The 20427-nt window shown below is 39.5% G+C and overlaps 1 protein-coding gene across 3 annotated transcripts in view; it reads right to left on the bottom strand.

The window, feature by feature from the left end:
• Positions 1 to 20427, bottom strand: part of LOC128732907 (alpha-mannosidase 2) — a 147908-nt gene that overhangs the window by 81748 nt on the left and 45733 nt on the right. For 2 of the 3 annotated variants that reach the window (XM_053826364.1, XM_053826355.1), the window contains one exon: positions 739 to 771. The gene's annotated coding sequence lies outside the window, so the exon portion shown is untranslated. Of the gene's footprint in view, positions 1 to 738; positions 772 to 6969; positions 7073 to 20427 lie in introns of those variants that run through there. The other variant, XM_053826372.1, reaches the window with a different exon arrangement.

Here is a 20427-nt window from a genome sequence, read left to right as displayed (position 1 = left end):
TAGAGAGCATCGACGCGCCCAGCTGCCACCAACATAATAATCACTATTTTGGCATTCAAAAAACAGAAAGTACCTGTTCGATTATACCTCAACATATAACCAAAATATCCCAACACTTAACTATAATTCCAACATGCGAGAAAAATTCACGAAAGTCCATTATTTTTCGACCTTCCAGAGTAGGGTCCCCCCTTAAATTAGTCTACCTGTAAATTGGTTTGATTTAGCTAAAACTTAGTTAAAATTAGTCAGAATGCCCTTAAAGTGTACAAACTCAGATTTTGTATGGGTTTTCACTCAAAAATTTGGTAGTAGCAACTTAAAAGTGCATTATTTGTCCAAGTGAATGAATTAATTATTGGTAGCAAGTAGCCAAAATTGGTTGAATTTTTTACCCAAAACTGGAATTTGTACACTTTAAGGGCATTTTGAGTAGTATCAATCAAGTTTGAGCTAAATCCGATCTAGTTACAGGTAAACTCAATTAAGAGTGCATGAAGATCATATGGAATTTGATATGAAAATTTGCCATTAATTGTGTGCAGATAATTTTAAATGTACTACAATACGATATGTGCAAATTGAGTGTTTGACTTTTAGAAACGTTGTAATCAGTACTCAAAGTACCGAGGAAGCGTTTCTTTTCAGCAGTAGTGAGGATTTATAAAATTTTGATATTGATGTTTAAAAATATAATTCCCATCAAATGTTCGGAATAGACTTAGCAGTTAAACTCACCTCGAATAGGTCTCAAATATTTTTTTTATTTCTCTGAAAATAGATAAAACAATTAAATTAGACACATATTGACATAGACATAGATATATTGTTCATTCCTATACGAATCTACAAATGTGTGATTATATTACTATGCTTCAGTCAGTGTTTATATATAGGTTTATAACAAACATGCATGACTTCACGCAGGATTGGCATGCTCAATGATATATGAATCTAGATATATCTACATAAAAGTAATAAAAAATGTGATTTTGTCACAGTTCTCACACACTGTTGCTTTTAGTCTATAATTGTTCTTTCTTCGCAAAAGAAGGGTTTTAATTTTGCTCTAACTATAAGCCTTATAATTACAACTCCTTGAATAAGTTCACAATATCATTCACAGCAAACGAATAGATGATATTTACGATTACTATTTACTTTGCCATTTCATTCAACTGCAGCTTGTCTTTTTATGGGTCTCTGTCATGGGTAAAAAAATGAAAATAGTCATGACGTGTAGCACCACTAAACACAGAATCGAGGTGGCGGCTCATATTATGAACTAAGCTGGAGCTGTTGTTTTACGTTCAAGCGGTTGACCGGAAAAGGGGAAAGAACACTTGCACATTTGAACCATTTCCGAGTTTATGCTGGTTGGCAGAGCGAAAGGCATTACGTTTCATTTATGATGAAGAACAAAAGAGGAAAAATTATGATGCTGCATTGGCGGAGAGGTGTTTGCCTTTGGTTGCATTCACAAACATGCACGAGTGGGAATTTACAGCGTTGGTCAGAGCACGTTCGCGGGCCAATTGTTTCGCAAATTCACTTTCGAAGAAAGCAATTGAATAATAACCAAGCCATTTCGTGTGGTATGTTGAAATGAAACGCAAAACAAGTGCCGAATATGGGCAATCAAAAGCATGACGGAGAAATGCCAATGGTTGATCGCGGAAAAAATCCCAATAATTAAAAGTTTTCAATTACCTAACAAACCGCAGAATACATTAAAATTTTAAATGACATGTTGGATGATAGCGGGTCGGAGTGTTAAATCGGAAATTAACCAAAACACTAGACACGGCGAACAATTCCTCCGTTTGTGGAAATCAGCAGTACAGGCTCTTCTTCTTTTCAATTGAATATCATTTAGTAATGCGGTAGCATTCCTAGACCAACTTCTATGCCACGATAATCGAGCGTTCAGCTAAACCGGGTGTGAAAATTATTGCGTCAGTGCGAAAAAATATCCCATCACATATGGAAATGATAATGGTCCTTTTAATTAGCATAAACGTTGCACGAGCCAATCAGCATAAGGTGAGATATACTTTCGTCGTCGGAACAACTCACGTGAAGGTGTTTATTCGTTTCAGTTGTGCCTATTTTCTATTTTACTACTGTATTTTGGGTTGCACCACAAAGAGGTGGAAATAACGTGTTCGGGTACAAGATAATTTAATTGACTAGAAGTTAATTGTTTTGGCAGGAGAAGTAACAGTGCTTGATGATTGAATGAATTATTGCAAACCCTGTGGGTTGGTTAGGTATATGCTAATCCAACAAAAATGTTCATTTTCATCCGTACTTTTCCTAACTCATTTTCTGTAACTACACGTTCATTAAATGTGTTTGGGAACATAAAAAATTTTTTGCACGTTTTTATACGCGTTATAACAAAATAATAAGTATGATAGCTGGCCAAATGATAAATTATTATCGATCCGAGATAGGGATTACTGAGTTTCATATGCTAATTACCTTTTTCTGCCTTTAAGCACCGTGTCACATGATTATGCATGCTAAAGTTTGGACGTTTGTTATGTGATGATTGTAACCATTATGCAATTGCTCAACAGTCAAAATTGATTGAAATGTCAATTTTTAAAATTTTCATTGTTCTGCTAATCACATGCAAGCACACTTTCTGCTTTCCTTGTCATAGATGACGATTTTATACACCTGCGATTTCGTTCACTTCGATTACGGACAAATGTAACCAATCCTCCTGTTCCAATTATATATTTCTAGTGAACCTATACGACAACGATCAGACTTAGACTAATTTGATGTCTATTTTAAGTAAGTGCGCCAGAAAAAATGACAAAGCCCCCTTGTCACGACAGGTCGAAAATTCTTTGCTACGATTAAACCTAGGTCAATTTGATATCTGTTTTGGGGAACTGCGCTACAGCTGTACAGTTCAGATGAATATGTTTCTATATGTTCATGTCTATATGTAAGAGTAATAAAATCAGAATGTATTGTGTTGTGGCAACGATGTACTTTTGAGAAAACAACCTTTCTGTAAGGTAATAGGACAGCAGTGGGTATGAAATGGGGAGAATTACTTGGAAGGAGCGTCAAACATAGCTCTGGCTCTCTCAAGCTCCAACCTAGTTTTTTTTATTTGATTATAGTCACTTTAACAGCTTGGGTCACTCGTGACTTCTGCGGGGTTGGGATTCGAACCCGGGTCCTCGGCGTGAGTGGCGTGAATTCTAACCACTACACCGGGATTTACCCCGTCCAACCTGGCGCTTCCACGCAGATCTAAGTCAAATGATGACGATAGATGGTCTTACCTGGAAATGCTACATGTACATACCGGAGCAGCTAAGCTAGGAGGAGGACACGGTGGCTCACACAGCGCCTGTCTCGGAGCGAGCGGCTGATTATGAAATGCAATATCACGCAAGCTATACCTAAGATGGCAGAACCATCAGCTGGATGTAGGTATCGCGACCCCGGTAAGGTACTATACCGAAACTCTCACCTACCACGAACAACGAAGAACGAAATACAGGACGGAACAATCGGTATAGGACACGACAAGGAACAAGGAAACGAGTAATGGATAAAGATTGGAAACTTGGTACCTGGAATGTTCGAACTCTTCATGAACTGGCACGAGCTTGCTCGAGAGCAGCTTCGACTAGGAGTGGAGATTGCTGCTATACAGGAAGTTCGATGGTCAAATTCCGGAGAAAGAGAGTTCTGTGCAGTAGATCTGCACTGCAGGCACTTCTTTCAAGTACCACGTCTACTACAGTGGCGGTAAAAAAGCAGAATATGGTGTCGGTTTCGTAGTTTTAGGAAAGCAAAAGTAACGAGTTAACCGGGGGAGGCCCGTAGATGACCGTATATGTGTGTTGAGAATTAAGGACAAATTTTTCAACTACTCAACGTCTATGCACCGACAAACGATAAATATAATCCGATGATGCTAAGGACAAGTTCTTCGACAGGCCCGAGAGGACCTATGGAGAGTGCCCAAAACATGATGTGAACATCATCATCGGAAATGCAAATGTGCAGATCGGGAGGGAGGAATTTTTCCATCCAGTCATTGGAAGACATAGCCTTCATCTGTCGATCAATAATAACGGTCTGATGCTCATAAGTTTTGCCGCGACCAGGATGTTATCGATGTATGGTCTTTTCAGGGACAGTATCTGACTACTGTCTCGTAGCGTGTTAGATTGGCGCAAGGCTGTTGAACACGGCGAAAGCTCGCACTGAGAGACGCTGCGTTTCAACATCCAGCGGTTAACGGCAGACGGCGTAGCAGTGGAGTACGCCAAGAAGCTTGACCAACGAATCGCAGAACAGCAGGTAGAAGGAGCAGATATAAATGGGCTGTGGAGGAATATCCATGGGACCATAGAAACAACTATGAGATAGGTGGTAGGCACGAAGCGTGAAAGACAGTATAACAGCTGGTTTGCTGCCGAGTGCCAGAGAGTGACAGATGAAAAGAACCAGGCCAGGAGTCGCATGCTCACTGCGGCAACGCGGCAAAACAGAGAGAGATACAGAGAGACTAGTGCTGCGGAAAAAAAGAACCCATCACCTAAAAAAACGCGAGTACGAGGAACACGTGCTCGTCGGCGCCGAGGAGCGATATTCCAGCGATGACACACGGAGTTTCTACAAAATGGAAAGATGCAGGAACTTTGCCATGCCTGTGATGTGCAATGATAGTGCTGGCAACTTGCTTACTGACAAAACGGCGGAAGCAGCCAGGTGGAAGGAGCACATCCGGACACCGTTAAATGGAGAGATAAACACGGGAATCAGCATGGGCAGGATAAGTATTGAAAGCGATGGCCAAGCTGTGTAGCTACCAACATAGGCAATCAGGCAACAAGAAGGCAATCAGTGAGTTGAAAAACGGTAAGGCTGCTGGAAAGGACCGTATACCGGATGAACTCTTTAAAGCGGGGTGCGAGCGGCTGTACGAAGCAATCCACCGGATCACTATTAGGATCTGGGAGGAAGAACAAATGCCTGAGGAGTGATTGGATGGCCTTATTTGCCCAATTTTTAGAAAGAGGCATTGACCCGAGTGTAAAAACTATCGAGGAATTACATTGCTCAATTCTGGCTATCAGGTGTTTTCCCGTATCCTGTCCTGCAGACTGAGACCGTTAGTGGAGCCCTTCGTCGGCGAGTACCAAGCTGGTTTTCATGAGGGTAGCTCCACGACGGATCAGATGTTTACCTTGCGTCAGTTATAAGACAAGTTCTGGGCGTTCAACTTGCAGACACATCATCAATTTGTAGACTTTAAGGCGGCGTACGATTCAGTCAAACGAAATGAGCTGTGGCAGATGATGCTAGAACATGGTTTTCCGACGAAATTAGTTACGCTGATTCGTGCGACGCTGGATGGGTCCTAATCATGCATTAGAATAGCGGATGAGACTTTCTTCAACAATATTATAGATAATAATCAACTCAACAATTGGCCTATGCATCACGGTTTCGAATTTTGTTTGACTGGGACGTCATAGTCAAAAGAGCAAAAATAAAGTAAAAAGAGCAAATCAAGCCTGTTTCTATGTGTTAATATCAAATCGATTGATTTTAACAGATACTTTTTTAGGTGTGTAAAGAATTCTCAACTTAATTTTAGGGTTTTGGAAGGCCAAAACTCACAAATAAGGTGTAAATAAGTATTGAAAGATGTCATTTCATAATATATACATGAAACGATCTTGATCATCTAGCAAACTTGACATATGTCTTAGTAATGCGTGGCAATTATGTTTGAATATCAGATAAAATCTTCTACTTTATTTAAATCGCACGCAATTTCGAGCTGTAAATGATGGAAAAAGGTCTTCTTCATACGTTTCATTTAAGAAATGTGAAAGTTATTTTTTGTTGATTTCATTATGCTTCCCACTTAACACGGTTCTTAAGCTATGCAGTATTAAGCACTACAAATTATATCGTAAACAGCGTTTTTATACTATTCATCTGAATCTAATTTTTACAAAAAAAAAAAAAACATTTATCATCTACGCCTTCAGCACTTCTATTCTTACACGCAGCAGGTTTGGGTGCAAATAGAAAACGTTTATAATGAAGGATAACATTACTGATCTCTTGCCGGCAGCATCGCTGACCCGAACAAAAAGTAATACAAATACAAACATATGTATATTTTTAGCGAATTTTCATATTCGAGCCGTACTGTGTGAAACATAAGGAATACTCTGGAAGTAACAACGATTTTCAAAAATGGCGGAATTTTCTGTTAGTTATATATAACTTGCTGAGTTATAAAATAAAAAAATGGCTTATTAAGACATCTCTTGATTACCATCACAAAACTATTAGCAAATTCAATAATTATTGCACATGGTTTTCAACTTTTATTTTTGATTGATTTGTTTGGCGAAGGAGGGTAAAATCCTTTTACAAATTTATCATATCCCCTTGATCGTGCAGCAGTCCGTCCATGTGTTTAGTTTTGCCCAACCAACAGTGGTAGGGTGGATTTGCCAATCAGTTTTGTTCCGTCAAGTGACCGTTGTGAAAACTGACACGTTGCAGTTGCAAGATGGGAAATTATTATTCTACTTGGAAACACAGTTGTAAATGTAATTTTGGTCAGCTTTTATTTGACTGTTTTAAATTGTTTATATTTTAAGGTATATAAAAGGTTGAAAAAATTCATAACAAATGTTGCGCTATTTTAGTGTATTTCATGTCATATATCTTAAACAATTTCATAACAAATTTTGTTGTATTTTTGTGTATTTTATCATGGAATTATGGGTTGTATGAAATGTATCAAATCCATACTTCTAGTCTGTTTTGTTTCTTTTGCCAAATTGAATGTCGAAAGCAAGCCCTCGAATACCGAATATTTCACCAGACGCTTTTAATGCTAATCAGACAGTAAACAGCTAAGAAATTAGAATTAGAACAAATCCACCGCTTTTCCATACCCACCGTGAACTAGAGCCTATAGTATGTATAAAACCCCTTGCAAATTCATCTTTTTAATCAATGTCTCAATGCAATGGCTTCGCGGTAAGCTCAATTTGTGATGCTCCTTCTTGTGCCTTTTCCTGTAATTCGCGCTGGTTCGCTGACGTTATTCGCTTTCCGCAATCCGAGACTCAATCGATCGGTTGAATCACCGATAATTGATTACTGTAGGGGATAAAGAAGTATCCAATTTGATCTTGTGTTTGATTTTTTAGAGAATGGAATGGATAACTCACCTTCTTGTGTATCATTTTTTCCATATCTATATTTTAAACTTTACTTTTCCATTCACACTTAAAAGGTGATTTTCTTTTGAATAGTTACAATTTTAGGCATTACAGTAGTTTTGATTTTTATAAAACTTCTAGCTTTTTTCAATATAAAACATATGGAATATATACTTTTCTGTAGAAGGCATGTTGGATAGTTCAGATTCAGATGCCTTCCAAGTACATCGATTATCCCTACTGTAGCAAAAATACGTCAGGGTCACTTAGAGCCCCAGGGGAGTCAATGAACTGTCTTTCTTGTCGGTTTGCGATGCAATTCTGCAGAATGGGATTGAGCTGTTGCACGTTGGTTTGCCTTAACACTCGGCGATGAAGGATAAAGCATGATGAAATGAAATGAAGCTTTTGCTTTACCTTTTCAGTGCATGCATACATTGAGTGGGTGTGAAGGGATAGTGTTGTTCAATCCCGCATTAAAATTTGAAAGATAAAATTTACTGATCATCTTTTCTGATATTGTGGGTGCATTACTCTGTGATTCATTGCTACACTAATTTCATAGTATTTAAATTGAACTTTAGTACACTGACATGTAACATTAATATTTTCAAATTATTGCAATCATTGAAATAAAGGTTGTTTATAGCAACTATCTGAATATGTTGGCTGCACAAAAGTGATGTCTTTTAGTTGACGCTATGCCAAAAACTGTGATACACAGCTGGATTGGATTTTATTGCCAAAATTTATATCGGTTTACATTATAATTTATCAAGTACGAATTTGCAGTCACAACCGATGATTCTGGGTTCTGTATACGATATGATAAATTTCGGAAGAGAAAAATGACATGTAAGGACTTAATTCTTTTTGAGACAACAGTATATATTTAAGCCGTATTGCTCTAGGTTATGATTATAGTTGTAAGACTTTGACGACAAACGTAATGCTCAAAAATAGAATCCGATGCAAGACCGCAATCGCAACTGACTGCTACTCACGTCATATAATTGCGATGTTATATGAATTTATACGTCAAGTGTATCTGATTCTCATAAAAATATATACTGGGACCAAATAGAATCACTGTGAATAAATGATTTTTAAACACCATTTTGTTTACAGTTAATCATTTTCTGTGTGTACGTCTGAATGAATGATATAGATTGAATCACACGAAGAGAATAAAACGGTTGGCAACCCATATCTTAACAGGTAACTGGAATTGTCATCGGATTCATTCGTTTCGCTCCCTAGCAACTTCAGATTTTTTTCACTGCAAAACAAAAAAAAAATTAAAACTAAACCTAGCTGCTACATTCTGTTATCGAAACTTGACCTTCTGTTTTTATACGACAGACTTCGTAGCTAGCTGTTAGAGTGCAGGACAATTGCAGGGTCAGTTGCTACGATCCTATTGACTCTAACAGCCTCTCCCAGTCGAGATTCGAACATACGACGACTGGCTTATTAAGCCAGGGTCATACCTCGAGGAGGCTTTTTCACTGCATCGTTTTTAATTTTTAATAGTAGAAAATCGATGCGTTTAATGTAAACACGAAACTTAACCTAAAGTTCCCCAACCTAAACAAGTTGATTAAGCAGTAGGACTGGCTCGAAATTGAATTGAAATTGTCAGCAAATAACTATCTTCGACTGTTTTGGGCGTACATCGCGATGAATCTAGTTGGTAGTTAATAAAAATAACTAGTAGAGAGTAGACATCGTACGCATCATATTTTCGTGGATTTCCGATCAGCGTACGATACAGTCGAGCGGGAAGAGCTATGGCAAATAATGCATAAGACAGGTTTGCCGGGCAAACTAACGTGGCTAATAAAAGCTACCCTGAAGCGAGTCATGTTCTACGTGCGTTTTACGAGGACACTCTCAAATCCTTTCGCAGAGGGAATGAACTGTCTTGTTTAACATCGCTATTGAAGGGGTGATCCGGGGGCATCGAAACGAGAGAAACGACCTTCGACAAAACTAATCTTCGCAGACGACCTTGACATTATTACTAGAAACCTTGGGAGGGCAGAGACAACCTACGGCAGGAAAAAACGGAGGCAAAAACGATTGGGTTGCAAATCAATGCGTCAAAAATCAAATATGTGATTCGTAGAGGCTTTAGAGAAAACAACATTCACCTCCCATGGACAGTTACTATTGACGGTGCTGAACTAGAGGTGGTTGATATATTTGGGGTCTCTGATCACCACCCGACCGATTATAATACGAGTAAAGGCCAAATTACACCAGGTTAGTTTCCTGGCTACTAGTAAGTGGAGGGTTAAAAAAAGTAAGTTTGTGACCTGACTGTAAAGTCTTCCCTTGTCATGATGTTTACAGGCCAACTAGTTAACTAGTGGATATGATGACACTAGGCGAGTTTACAATTAGCTCGCAAACTCGCTTGCTAACAGTCAGTAAACCTGCTTAACGTAGTTAAGACTTAAGGAGATTCAATGACCCAAAACAAGCAAAATCTTTGGCTTAAACGTCTTTCAAAGACTTAATACTTCTTTATCGACAGACTTCGCAGCCGGCTGTTAGAGTACTCGACAATTACAGGGTTAGTGCAATGATTATCTAGCAGTGCCGTCCTGCGGAGATTCGAACATATAATTACTGGTTTGTTAGACCAGCACCGTACCTTGAAGCTAACTGGGCAGGCTTCAATGACGCATTTAAGCTGGAAGTCGAGGCTTCTTTTCCTTCCGTAAGATGCTTCAGTGAAGGAACATACGCCGCCGTACAAAACGCTAATCAAACCGGTTGACCTTTACGGAGTTGAGACTGTTATTTCACTTACGGAAGACGTCCATTTGCCGTATTTGAATGAAAATGCTGCGGACTGTTTACGACGGCGTATAAATGCAAAGTGGAGAGCGGCGTAGGCGTATGAACTACGAACTGCAGGTATTTTTCGAAGAGATTTCTGGCGAAAGTCAGAAATCTGCCTACGGTAGGCCAGCAACGTCCGAAGGATGCTGGACGACTGTACAGTGAAATCTGTTCTCTTCAAGAACCCCACTGGTAGATACTAGGAATAGAGGGAACCGATGTGCTATTAGGCTCGATCGAGATTGAACGTCTTGTGTGTGTCCGGACGTTTAAAGAATTAGTGACGAGTAGTCTAGGGCCGAGTACAGTGGAGGGAAATTCTTGATATAGCACGAGACATTCTAGCTGTATGCTACTAGAAGAAGAACACGGAGAATAAAAATGTAGTTTCAACCATATTTATGGTTGTTTTACGCACAAACAAAAATTTCGTTTTGTTTCAAACTGAAATGTATGATTGAAATGAAAATATTTATTGTTACATCAATGTTAACTTCAAATTTGAAAATATTTTACTTTTAATTCAAAACTGTTATTTACTTGATTCAAACAGAATCTCGTTTGAAAACAACAATATTTTCAGGTTGTTATAAAAATATTTTATTGAGGCTTAAAGCAACAATCATTTTGTTCGAAACAAACTGGAGCTTTTTCGCTCCGTGAAGAAGAAGAGGAAGAAGAAGAAGAAAAAGAAAAAGAAGAAGAAGAAGAAAAGGAAGAATAACAAGAAGAAGAAGAAGGCTAGTAGATATAGTTTAATTGGAAATATCGCATTAAGTAATTGAGCTTTGTGCATTGATGGAATATAGCATGTCAAAGCAGAAAATTTGATTAATTTTGCGGGTTAATTCTGGCCTGATTCGGGTTAATTTTTAGAATGAAAGAAGAAAGTAGGGTTCTGTCGACAAAAAAAAGCAAAGCCTTGGGGTACCGTCTTTAGACATTACCCTTCTTTATCGACAGACTTCGCAGCCGGCTGTTAGAGTACAGGAAAATTACGGGGCCAGTGCTACGATCCTACTGACTCCATTTAGCAAGCACCGCTCAGCCGAGATTTGAACATACGACGACTGGCTTGTTAGACCAGCATCGTACCTCTAAGCTAACTGGGCGGGTTCTGTCGCCAAACGGCTGGATAATGGTGCCTCCTGTACTTCTAGGCATAAAATAGACTAAACAGTGGTTCTAAGTCCTTTGTCTAGCAACTCATTACTCTTTGTGTTACCAGCCGAGAGACGAGCAACCTTAATGGAAATCGGATAACCAATCCCGAGGGATACCAAGGTCGTATGTTGACAAACCACAGGATACTGCGAATGCTGAGTGGTAGCACGAGGAATAGCTATGCGAGCCTTGAGCGTCTGTGCGATGTCAAGGAATGTCAAGGAAGACTCTTGATGATGATTTCACTGCAAAATGTAAAATCATTTTCTCGTCCTAGTGAGCGTCTGTACTACAGGTTCGAAGCAGCTCACGATAGTGACTAACACGGGCGACATGTTATCTTGGCACTAAAGCCAAGATGCTATCACGTAACTAGGTAGTATAGCCTTAGAAAAATAACCTACCAAAACCAAAAGCTATGAACATTCAAGCAAAATTCGAACGAAACGTGACGAAACAAAACCGGCGAATGGAAAATCGGTACTTGGAACTGGCATTTGCTGAAGGCGACCAGCTGTTGCTCGAACAGCTTCCATTACGCAAATTCGACACTATAGCTTTGCAGGAAATTTGTCGTAGAGGAGAGAAGAATTGGATGATCCTAAGCTATCATTTGAGGGGTGAGCCCCCGGGTTTTCTGACATAGTGCTATTTTGGGACACTCTAGTAGGCACGTTGCACTTCCGACATTTCTGCAAGGTCTGTTGGATGTTAAAAATATAGTCCGTCGTTGCGCGAGCCCCTAAGAAACTTTCCTGGTAATTCACCACGAAATCATGATCGGTGACAGGATCTGAGGAATTACCTGGCAGGCGGCGTTTGCCAGTGTTATGCCGCGATAGTTGCAGCAGTCGAGCGTATCACCCTTTTTGTAGATGAGACAAACCTCTCCTTCCATTCAGTCCTTCGGTAGCTCCTCCTCCTCCCAAATCTTGGAAATAACCCAGTGAAGAGCCGTTGACAGGGTTTCTTGGTCATGTTTATAAAGCTCTGCCGTTAGACGGTTTTACCAGCGGCCTTGGTAGTCTTCAACAACCCGATTTCTTGTTTGATTTCTTGGAGATCATGTGCTGTTATTGCTATGTTCATTAAGCTCAACAGTTAGATTGATAATGATTGACGGAATGAATATAGTCCCTAAGACGATATGTAGGTATTTCGGCGTAGCATCTCAGGCTGGTGTGAACTTTTTAAAGACTGCTGCCGTAAACGAACCGCCCAGTTAGCTTCGAGGAACGATGCTGGTCTAACAAGCCAGTCGTCGTATGTTAGAACTTAGAATCTCGGCAAGGCTGCTAGATAAAGTCAGTAGGATTGTTGCACTAGCCCCGTAATTGTTCTGTACTCTAACAGTCGGCTCTCATAAAGAAAGAATAAAGAAAGGCGATAAAGAAGGCTCAACTCTTACAAAGACGTTCAAGCCCAAGGTTTTACTTTTTTACCGTAAACGTAGGAAAAAAATTGAGGAAAAAATTGTGATAAAGTAATTCTAAAATGCTATCTTGAAATGATGTGCATTTGATAACGGCGAACTTAACAGTATGAAACGACAAACTTAGTCATAGTGAGTTGGTTTGCGAATTTGCATTCAAGCGGAGAAACTTGATTCGAAAGTTTGACATTTTGTCTTCATTTACCTTCATTGTGCCGTTTCAAGAGAAAAGCAAAGCATATGTTGCTGTAATTGGGGGAGGCCTGCTTACAGGAATCGTGAGTCTTTTGTTAAACTGTCTGCCAGCAATGAATAAAAAATGCGACGCACCGCACTATATAGTGTATGCAATATGTTTCACCTTACTACGCTTTAACTTTGTATGTAGCATAAATCGCAAAACGTGTGGTTGCGTGTGGTTGAGATCATACCATGTAGCATTCATCTCTGGTGCAAAACGAAGTTATTATTGCACGTAACGCGAAGACTGACACGCTTCGTGACGAGGGGAAGACTGAGAAAGCAGTTCCTCGACGGTATGATTTGATTTATATGCTCTGTGGTATACGGTAGAGTGTAATGAATGTCATGTTTATTTATACCGGCCCTCACATATCAGCTGCAGTCGTTGTTTGCTTAGCTGGATCGAAAAGATCATCCACTCCAAAGGATAGCATCTGAGTGTATAATAATTGCAACAAAGTTTGTAGTGGATCTGATAAGATGTCAGTGTCATCTAGGTGTTGATCGAAAAACTAAAATCCTGTATAGTTTATTTTTCAACCCGCTTCGAAGTATTGGTTTCGCTGACAGATTTTGCAAAATTGCTGCCTTTAAATACGCTGCACTTTTCAAACATCTAGAATATTGCCATATTTACAGTGAGGTATGTCACTAGTTAGAGCTAGTGTATTTTTCGCAAGTAGAATACTAGTATAAGAAGCATGTTTTACATTTTTGTTGGAAATTTGTTGCTATGTATGTCTGAAACTTGTCAGTCCATTCGGCAAATTGATTTGATTAGTTTTTGCAGTAAATGTTCTTTTTTTGCAAAATAGCTATCCTACTTGCTATTAACTGCTAGCCACGCCAATGTGTAGCAAGATAAAGTTTAAAAGGTAATCATTAAGGTAAGCTTAATGGATTATTCACGTTGGCACTATACTTATAACTGACAATGAGCAAATGCTCTGACTTCTATGAATGATTCAGTGCAAGCGATGTATTATTGCGATTGTGTGGATACTAGCAGTAGCAGGCATGAGCACCATCACACAGCATCAAAATTCTGATAAAGAATGTGCTGGTTTGAAATTTACAAGTCATCTTGTTCTGCTAGCTAATGCGAGGTTGTACAAAGCAACCTTCTGACACAGTCAAGGTAAATTGCCGCAAATGTTCTGATTGCCGCATATTTTCTTATCCTCGGCAATGGCTTTGTACAGGTGGTGGTAAATTGAGAAAATTTCCTTATTGAAAAAAGGATAAAACCAGTACCATGTTAGAGGACGCCAAATCGAATTGTTAGCATCCACTAATGCAATGCATTTTCAAAACTTTATTCTTTGAAAGAATTTAATTTCGAAAAATTAATTTTCTTTAATCAGAAAATTTTAATTTTAACGTATGGGCGTAAGGTAAGCTTGACAATTTTTGACAAGTTACGTAAGAAATTCTCAGCTTTCAATTTTTCAATTTTTCACAATCATGTAACTCGGTTCAAAAGTTAAGATTTTTTAAAGGAATATAGGCTAGAAGAAATTGACAGGTTTGATTCTAAGTTCTATATGTTACTAGCTGATTACCCGATCTTACACGGGGCCTCTGTTATTGTAACGAAAATTTTCATAATGCAAGAAACAAAACCCTTTTTCTTCATATGAATGTGTCAACCATTTATCAGCTCCCCCCTCCTGTTGTCTCCCAGCCACTTGTAAATCTGTGTTTTTTACCTTTTACCTTTTCTCAAAGCCGTTTTTACGTTTTTGAATCTCCCCTTTGTCAATTGTCACTCTATTCCCCCCTTTCAGAAATCTCCTCTTTTCGACCAGCACCTTGTACAAGAGCTATCGCTCCAAATGCGAGAGAAAAGAGTTGTTGTTTGTAAACAAAGTGCGAAACGCTTTCAATATCGTCGCGTACTTTTTTTGATATTTTGTGATAATTTGTGTTATTTGTGCTTTCTTTTATATCGCTAAGTAATAATTCGCTGACCCGTCGTCGATAGAAAATCAAGTTTTTGTTTATAACTGGTGTTAAATCTAAAATCACTATGGAGCATCTTTGTAACGCTTGCGCAAACACCATCTCAGCGGAAGCCGATTGGGTTACCTGTCAAGGGTTTTGTAAGTCAACATTCCATATCAGCTGCTCTAAGCTCAGCCCTGCGCTTTGGGCAGAGATAAAATCCAGTTCCGCGATTTTCTGGATGTGTGTAGCTTGCAGAAAACTTATGGGGAATGTAAGCTTCCGCGATGCTCTTAGCAATGCTAATGATGGCCTCCAAATGGTATTGTCTGAGCAGAGCAAAATGTTTGAGGAATTGAAAAGTGATATTAGAAAAAACGCTACTATGATTAACCGTATTACGCAAAAAATTCCCATGACACCGTTATCCTCTCAGCCGGTTACTGTGCCGGATGGTAGACCACCTAAACGCCCTCGTATTGTGATTGATTCTTACCAAGACGAAACAAATCCATCGCGTGTACTTTGCGGAGACAAAGAGCCTGAACCAGGAATCTCGCTCCCTATCATACCAGTCGTACCACGAGAGCAGAAATTCTGGCTGTTTCTGTCTAGATTTTCGCCACACGCCACTGTGGAAGAAATTTCTAAACTAGTACAGCAGAATCTCATGACTGAAGATCGAATCGAAGTGAAAAAATTAGTTCGTCAGGATGCTGACTTAAACCGAATGACATTTGTGTCTTTCAAGGTGGGAATAGATATGCGTTTCAAAGAAAAAGCGTTACAGCCCTCGAGCTGGCAAAAAGGCATTTATTTCCGTGAGTTTATAAATAATGCTGATACACAACCATTTCGAACGGACACTGCAGAGGAGTCCGATCGAGATAGATTTCTCACACCGCTTGCCAGCATGCAACCAAGACAATGATCAATCCGAATCTATAAGCATAACCAACATAAACATTATGAATAGTATGAATCAATCGAATACTCACTGTAATCCGCAAACCGAACACAATCTCGAACACAGATCTTCCCGTTCGCCTTTAAATTGTCTTCCGCCTGAAACGAGAACAGCTGATCAAAATAATAGTTCAATAGTATTTCAAACTTACATCACTCCCAATAGCAGAAATGAAGTGTTATCACGTACCCAGCAGACGCCTGTAAGAAAAGACAAAATTCATATTTATTACCAAAATATGAATAGTATTAGAGGACGACAGAGAATGCAAGAGATTTTTAAATCGTCACTTGAATTCGACTATGACGTCTTTTCGTTTAATGAAACTTACCTCGATGAAAATATTCCCAGCAGTATGCTGTTCCCGTCCTGTTTTGATGTGTTTCGCTGCGATAGAAACCAAACGAATAGTTCGAAGCTGTCGGGCGGCGGAGTGCTGATTGCCGTCCACTCTCGTTTTCGAGCAGAAGAATATGCAGTAGCTGAAAACAATGAAGCGATATGCGTAAGAATGAAATGTGCCGACGGGACGTTTCTGTATCTCTGCTGTGCGTATATAGCACCAGCGGAGCCAGTACAAAGATATAATGGACTTACCTCCTTTGTAATCGAAACCAGCAAATCCGTTAGGAAAGATGATTCACTTGTCGTGGTTGGAGATTTTAATCTGCCAAATTTAATTTGGAATCAGTGGAATCAATGTAATAGAAATGTATTTCTCTTACCTGAACATAGTTCGGAATCTGAGTCCACGATTATTCACGCACTCTTGACAGCCGGCATATATCAAGTTTGTGATCTTCCGAATCAAAACAACAGATATTTGGATCTGGTTTTCGTCAGCGAAACAGACAGCTGTCAATTGACGGCGGTTAATCCAATTATTAAAAACGAACGTCATCATTCTGCCATGTTGTTATCAATGGATATCAACAACAACCCGGTGATCGGTGAAATAGAGATGTCCAAAAAAATACGATTCGATCAAATTGATGAGTTAGCCGTAAATTTCGAAATTAGTGAAATCGCTTGGGATCAAATTTTGGACGCGGATAGTATGGAAGTACGCGAGAAAAATTTAATGACCGAATTTTTAAAATCAATTGGCCTGTCTTATATCTCAAAATCGTTTGATTCCCCAGGAGAGAGCCGTATAGATAATATGGTATTAAAGTTTTACTATCGGTTCTTTGAAATTTGTAGTCGACATGCTCCTATAACATTATCACGGTGCGGGACAAAAAGTAAGTATCCAGAATGGTTTGATACAGCTCTGATACGTCTGCAAAAAGCAAAAAAGAAAGCGTATAACCGATTTAAAAGAGACCATCTTGATTGCGACCAAAACGAATATAAGCGACTACACGCGATTTTTAAACAAGAACACCGCCGATTATATACTGCGTACGTGTCAAAGGTTCAAAATAATATAAAAAGTGATCCGAAGAGCTTTTGGAAATTTGTCAACGGTAAAAGAAAGAGCAGGAGCAAACCGATTCGGATCAGCCATGCAGGGACAACTTCATCGAGCCCACAAAGCGCAGCACAAATTTTTGCCAACTTTTTCAGGTCAATATACCCGGAAGAGAGTAGTAATGAGAGTTGTCCCAACCAGGAAAATCCGACGATGGAATCTATAACGTTCTCCGAAGAGGAAATCGCGCGTGGTTTGTATGCACTTGATGCAACCAAAGCACCTGGGCCGGATGAAATTCCAAACAAGCTATTAAAGACCTGCTGTGATTCGTTGGCTAATCCGTTGACCAAAATTTTCAATGCTTCTCTAGGGATTGGATACTTTCCTAACTCGTGGAAAATCTCACGACTAAAACCAATTCATAAAAAGGGGTCCAAAATAAAAGCAGAAAATTATAGAGGAGTAGCTATATTATCCGCAATCCCGAAGATGTTTGAAGCGCTAGTTTATAACAAATTATATTCAGCAGTTGAAAATTGGATATCATCGGCACAGCATGGATTCTTCAAGCGCCGGTCAGTGGTAACAAACTTGTGTGAGTTCACAACGCGTGTCATAGAATGGATGAAAATGGGGTATCAAGTTGATTGTGTGTACACAGATATGACGAAAGCCTTCGACGTTGTGGGAATTCTAGAGGTGTTGCGTGCCGCGGCTCGTGCCGGTATTGGTGGCTCCTTGATAACATGGATTCATGGATATTTGACCGGAAGAAAGCAATACGTTACTGTAGATGGTGCAAACTCAGAACTTTACAATGTAACATCAGGAGTTCCGCAAGGCAGTCATTTGGGACCACTTCTGTTCATCCTACTGATGAATGAACTGCCTACCGCAATTGATAATGCCCTCGTATTAATTTACGCTGATGATGTGAAGCTCTTTTATCCAGTGAAAAAGCAGGAAGATTGCTTAAAGCTTCAAAGAGATGTGCAAACTTTTGGGCGTTTCTGTTCAGCATGCAAGTTGCAAATCAACAACGAAAAATGTGCTACCATAACGTTTACACGCTGCTCAAATCCGTTAATATTCGACTACAGCTTGGATGGAAAAACAATCAAACGAGTGAGCAGGATTAAGGACTTAGGAGTCAACCTAGATGCAGGGTTGACTTTCAACGATCACGTGAATACGCTGGTTTCCGAGTGTCTTGCACTATTCGCTGTAGTAAGACGATTCGCAACAGAACTGGATGACCCGTATACGATCAAATCTATATATGTGAGCCTGGTACGATCAAAATTAGAATTCGCAAGTGTGGTGTGGAGGCCAATGTATGCAACATACATGAACAAATTGGAAGCGGTACAGAAAAAATTCGTTAAATTTGCCGTGAGAAATTTGGGATGGAGAGGAAATCTTCCGGAATACAAAGATTTGTGCTGTCTGCTAGATATGGATACTCTGGAAAATAGATACCAGATTGTGGACGTTGGCTTTTTTCTCAATTTGCAGAGAGGACGATACGACAGCGATTATTTGAAATCCAGGATAACTGCTAACCAGAGTACAGTAGTTCTGAGGAGACCAAGGCCATTCACTCTAGAACACCGTCGAGCTAACTACGCGCGCAATGAACCAGCCTATCGCTTTATGCAGCTAATGAACAATTTTAGAAATGTACTAAATTTAAATATGTCGACTGATACTATTAAGGAAAAACTTAGGCTATTTCTGAGAGGTCAATTACATGTACACTAAATCCTCTGCATTTTATATTATTTTGTATTTGTTAGTATATTTTATATTTGTATCCTATATTAGATGACGGGCAGAGCCCATATATCTTGACAATAAATAAATAAATAAATAGAAAAGAACCCCTTTACCCATTTAAACCTTCATCCCCACTTGTGAGTGCACCTCTCACTTTTGTTAACCCCCCTGTGCTAATTCTTTCATGCCATAAAACATGTGCACCAAGTTTGGCGAAGACTCATCCAGGCGTTCCAGAGCTATAGCGGAACATATGTTCATACCCACTACCTCGTGCCCCTCTGTTGGCTCCTTCCCAGTCAGTTTTCCCTTTTGCTACGTAGCTAATTATGCATCGGTTTGCTCTATGAAATTCTTCATTACGGAAGCGAAACAAAGCTTTTTCTTCATTTATCCATCCTCGGTGGATCACCTTTCTTTTCTTTTAGTCACTTGCACAACTGCAATCGGTCTAAATGCAAAAGAAACGCAACCGTTTTTACTTCTTTGAACTTTACCCCTTGTTAGGGACCACCCTCCCCTCCTTTTTTCTGCCCTCCTGCGCTGATTCTTTTATGTCACGGAACATGTGTGTCAAGTTTGATGAAGAACCAACCAATCATCCCTCCCAGTCAGCTCTCCCTTCTGGCACGTAGCCAATCACGTATCTATTTGCTCTTCGTAAATCCCAACCTCTTGCGCAACTGCAATCGGTCTAAATGAAAGAGAAATGCAACCCATTTTTCTCATTTGGATCTCCTCCCAACGTTGACAGGGATCCCCCTTTTGTCAGTCCTCCAGTGCTGATTCCCTTAAATGCGCCATGTGTGCCAAGTTTGAAGGAGAATGGACAGGGCGTTCTGGAGTTATGGCAGAACATATAAACATACGTTCATATTTATATTTATGGATATAATCTACATCATTCTATATGAACATAGAACATGGAATATCCAGCTTTTTACGAGCCGTAATGGCGGACGCCATACTCTGTGTTCGTAATATTTGAACAGCATTTTTGACATTTCTGTATACATCCCACATTTCCTTTCAGCACATTCTCACGGCAAATCTAGAATTGAGAAAATATTTTGATACAGTGGACCCCCGTTCGTTTGAACGATTCCTCATGCAAACTAACGGGGTTCGTTTTTAATTTGAACCACTAGCAACCCTAAATATGTTGAAACTTGTATGAACTGGCCGCCCTGCTCTTTGTTATTGTTTTGGTGGTTTGATTTAGTCTCGTTTAGTTGGTAGTTGCAAGCAGCGAATAAGTTATTCTCCGATCGGATTTATATCGTAATCGTTGGGAAACGAAATGTGAAACTGATTAAACTAGGATTAAACACGCTAGATCAGTACAAACAAATTGTGTTTATGTGCATTGTCTGCGAAGGCAAACGATGCCATGTTGAGA

Source organism: Sabethes cyaneus, chromosome 1 (genome assembly GCF_943734655.1).
Source record: "Sabethes cyaneus chromosome 1, idSabCyanKW18_F2, whole genome shotgun sequence".
Taxonomy (NCBI): domain Eukaryota; kingdom Metazoa; phylum Arthropoda; class Insecta; order Diptera; family Culicidae; genus Sabethes; species Sabethes cyaneus.
This window is presented reverse-complemented; position numbering and strand designations above follow the sequence as displayed.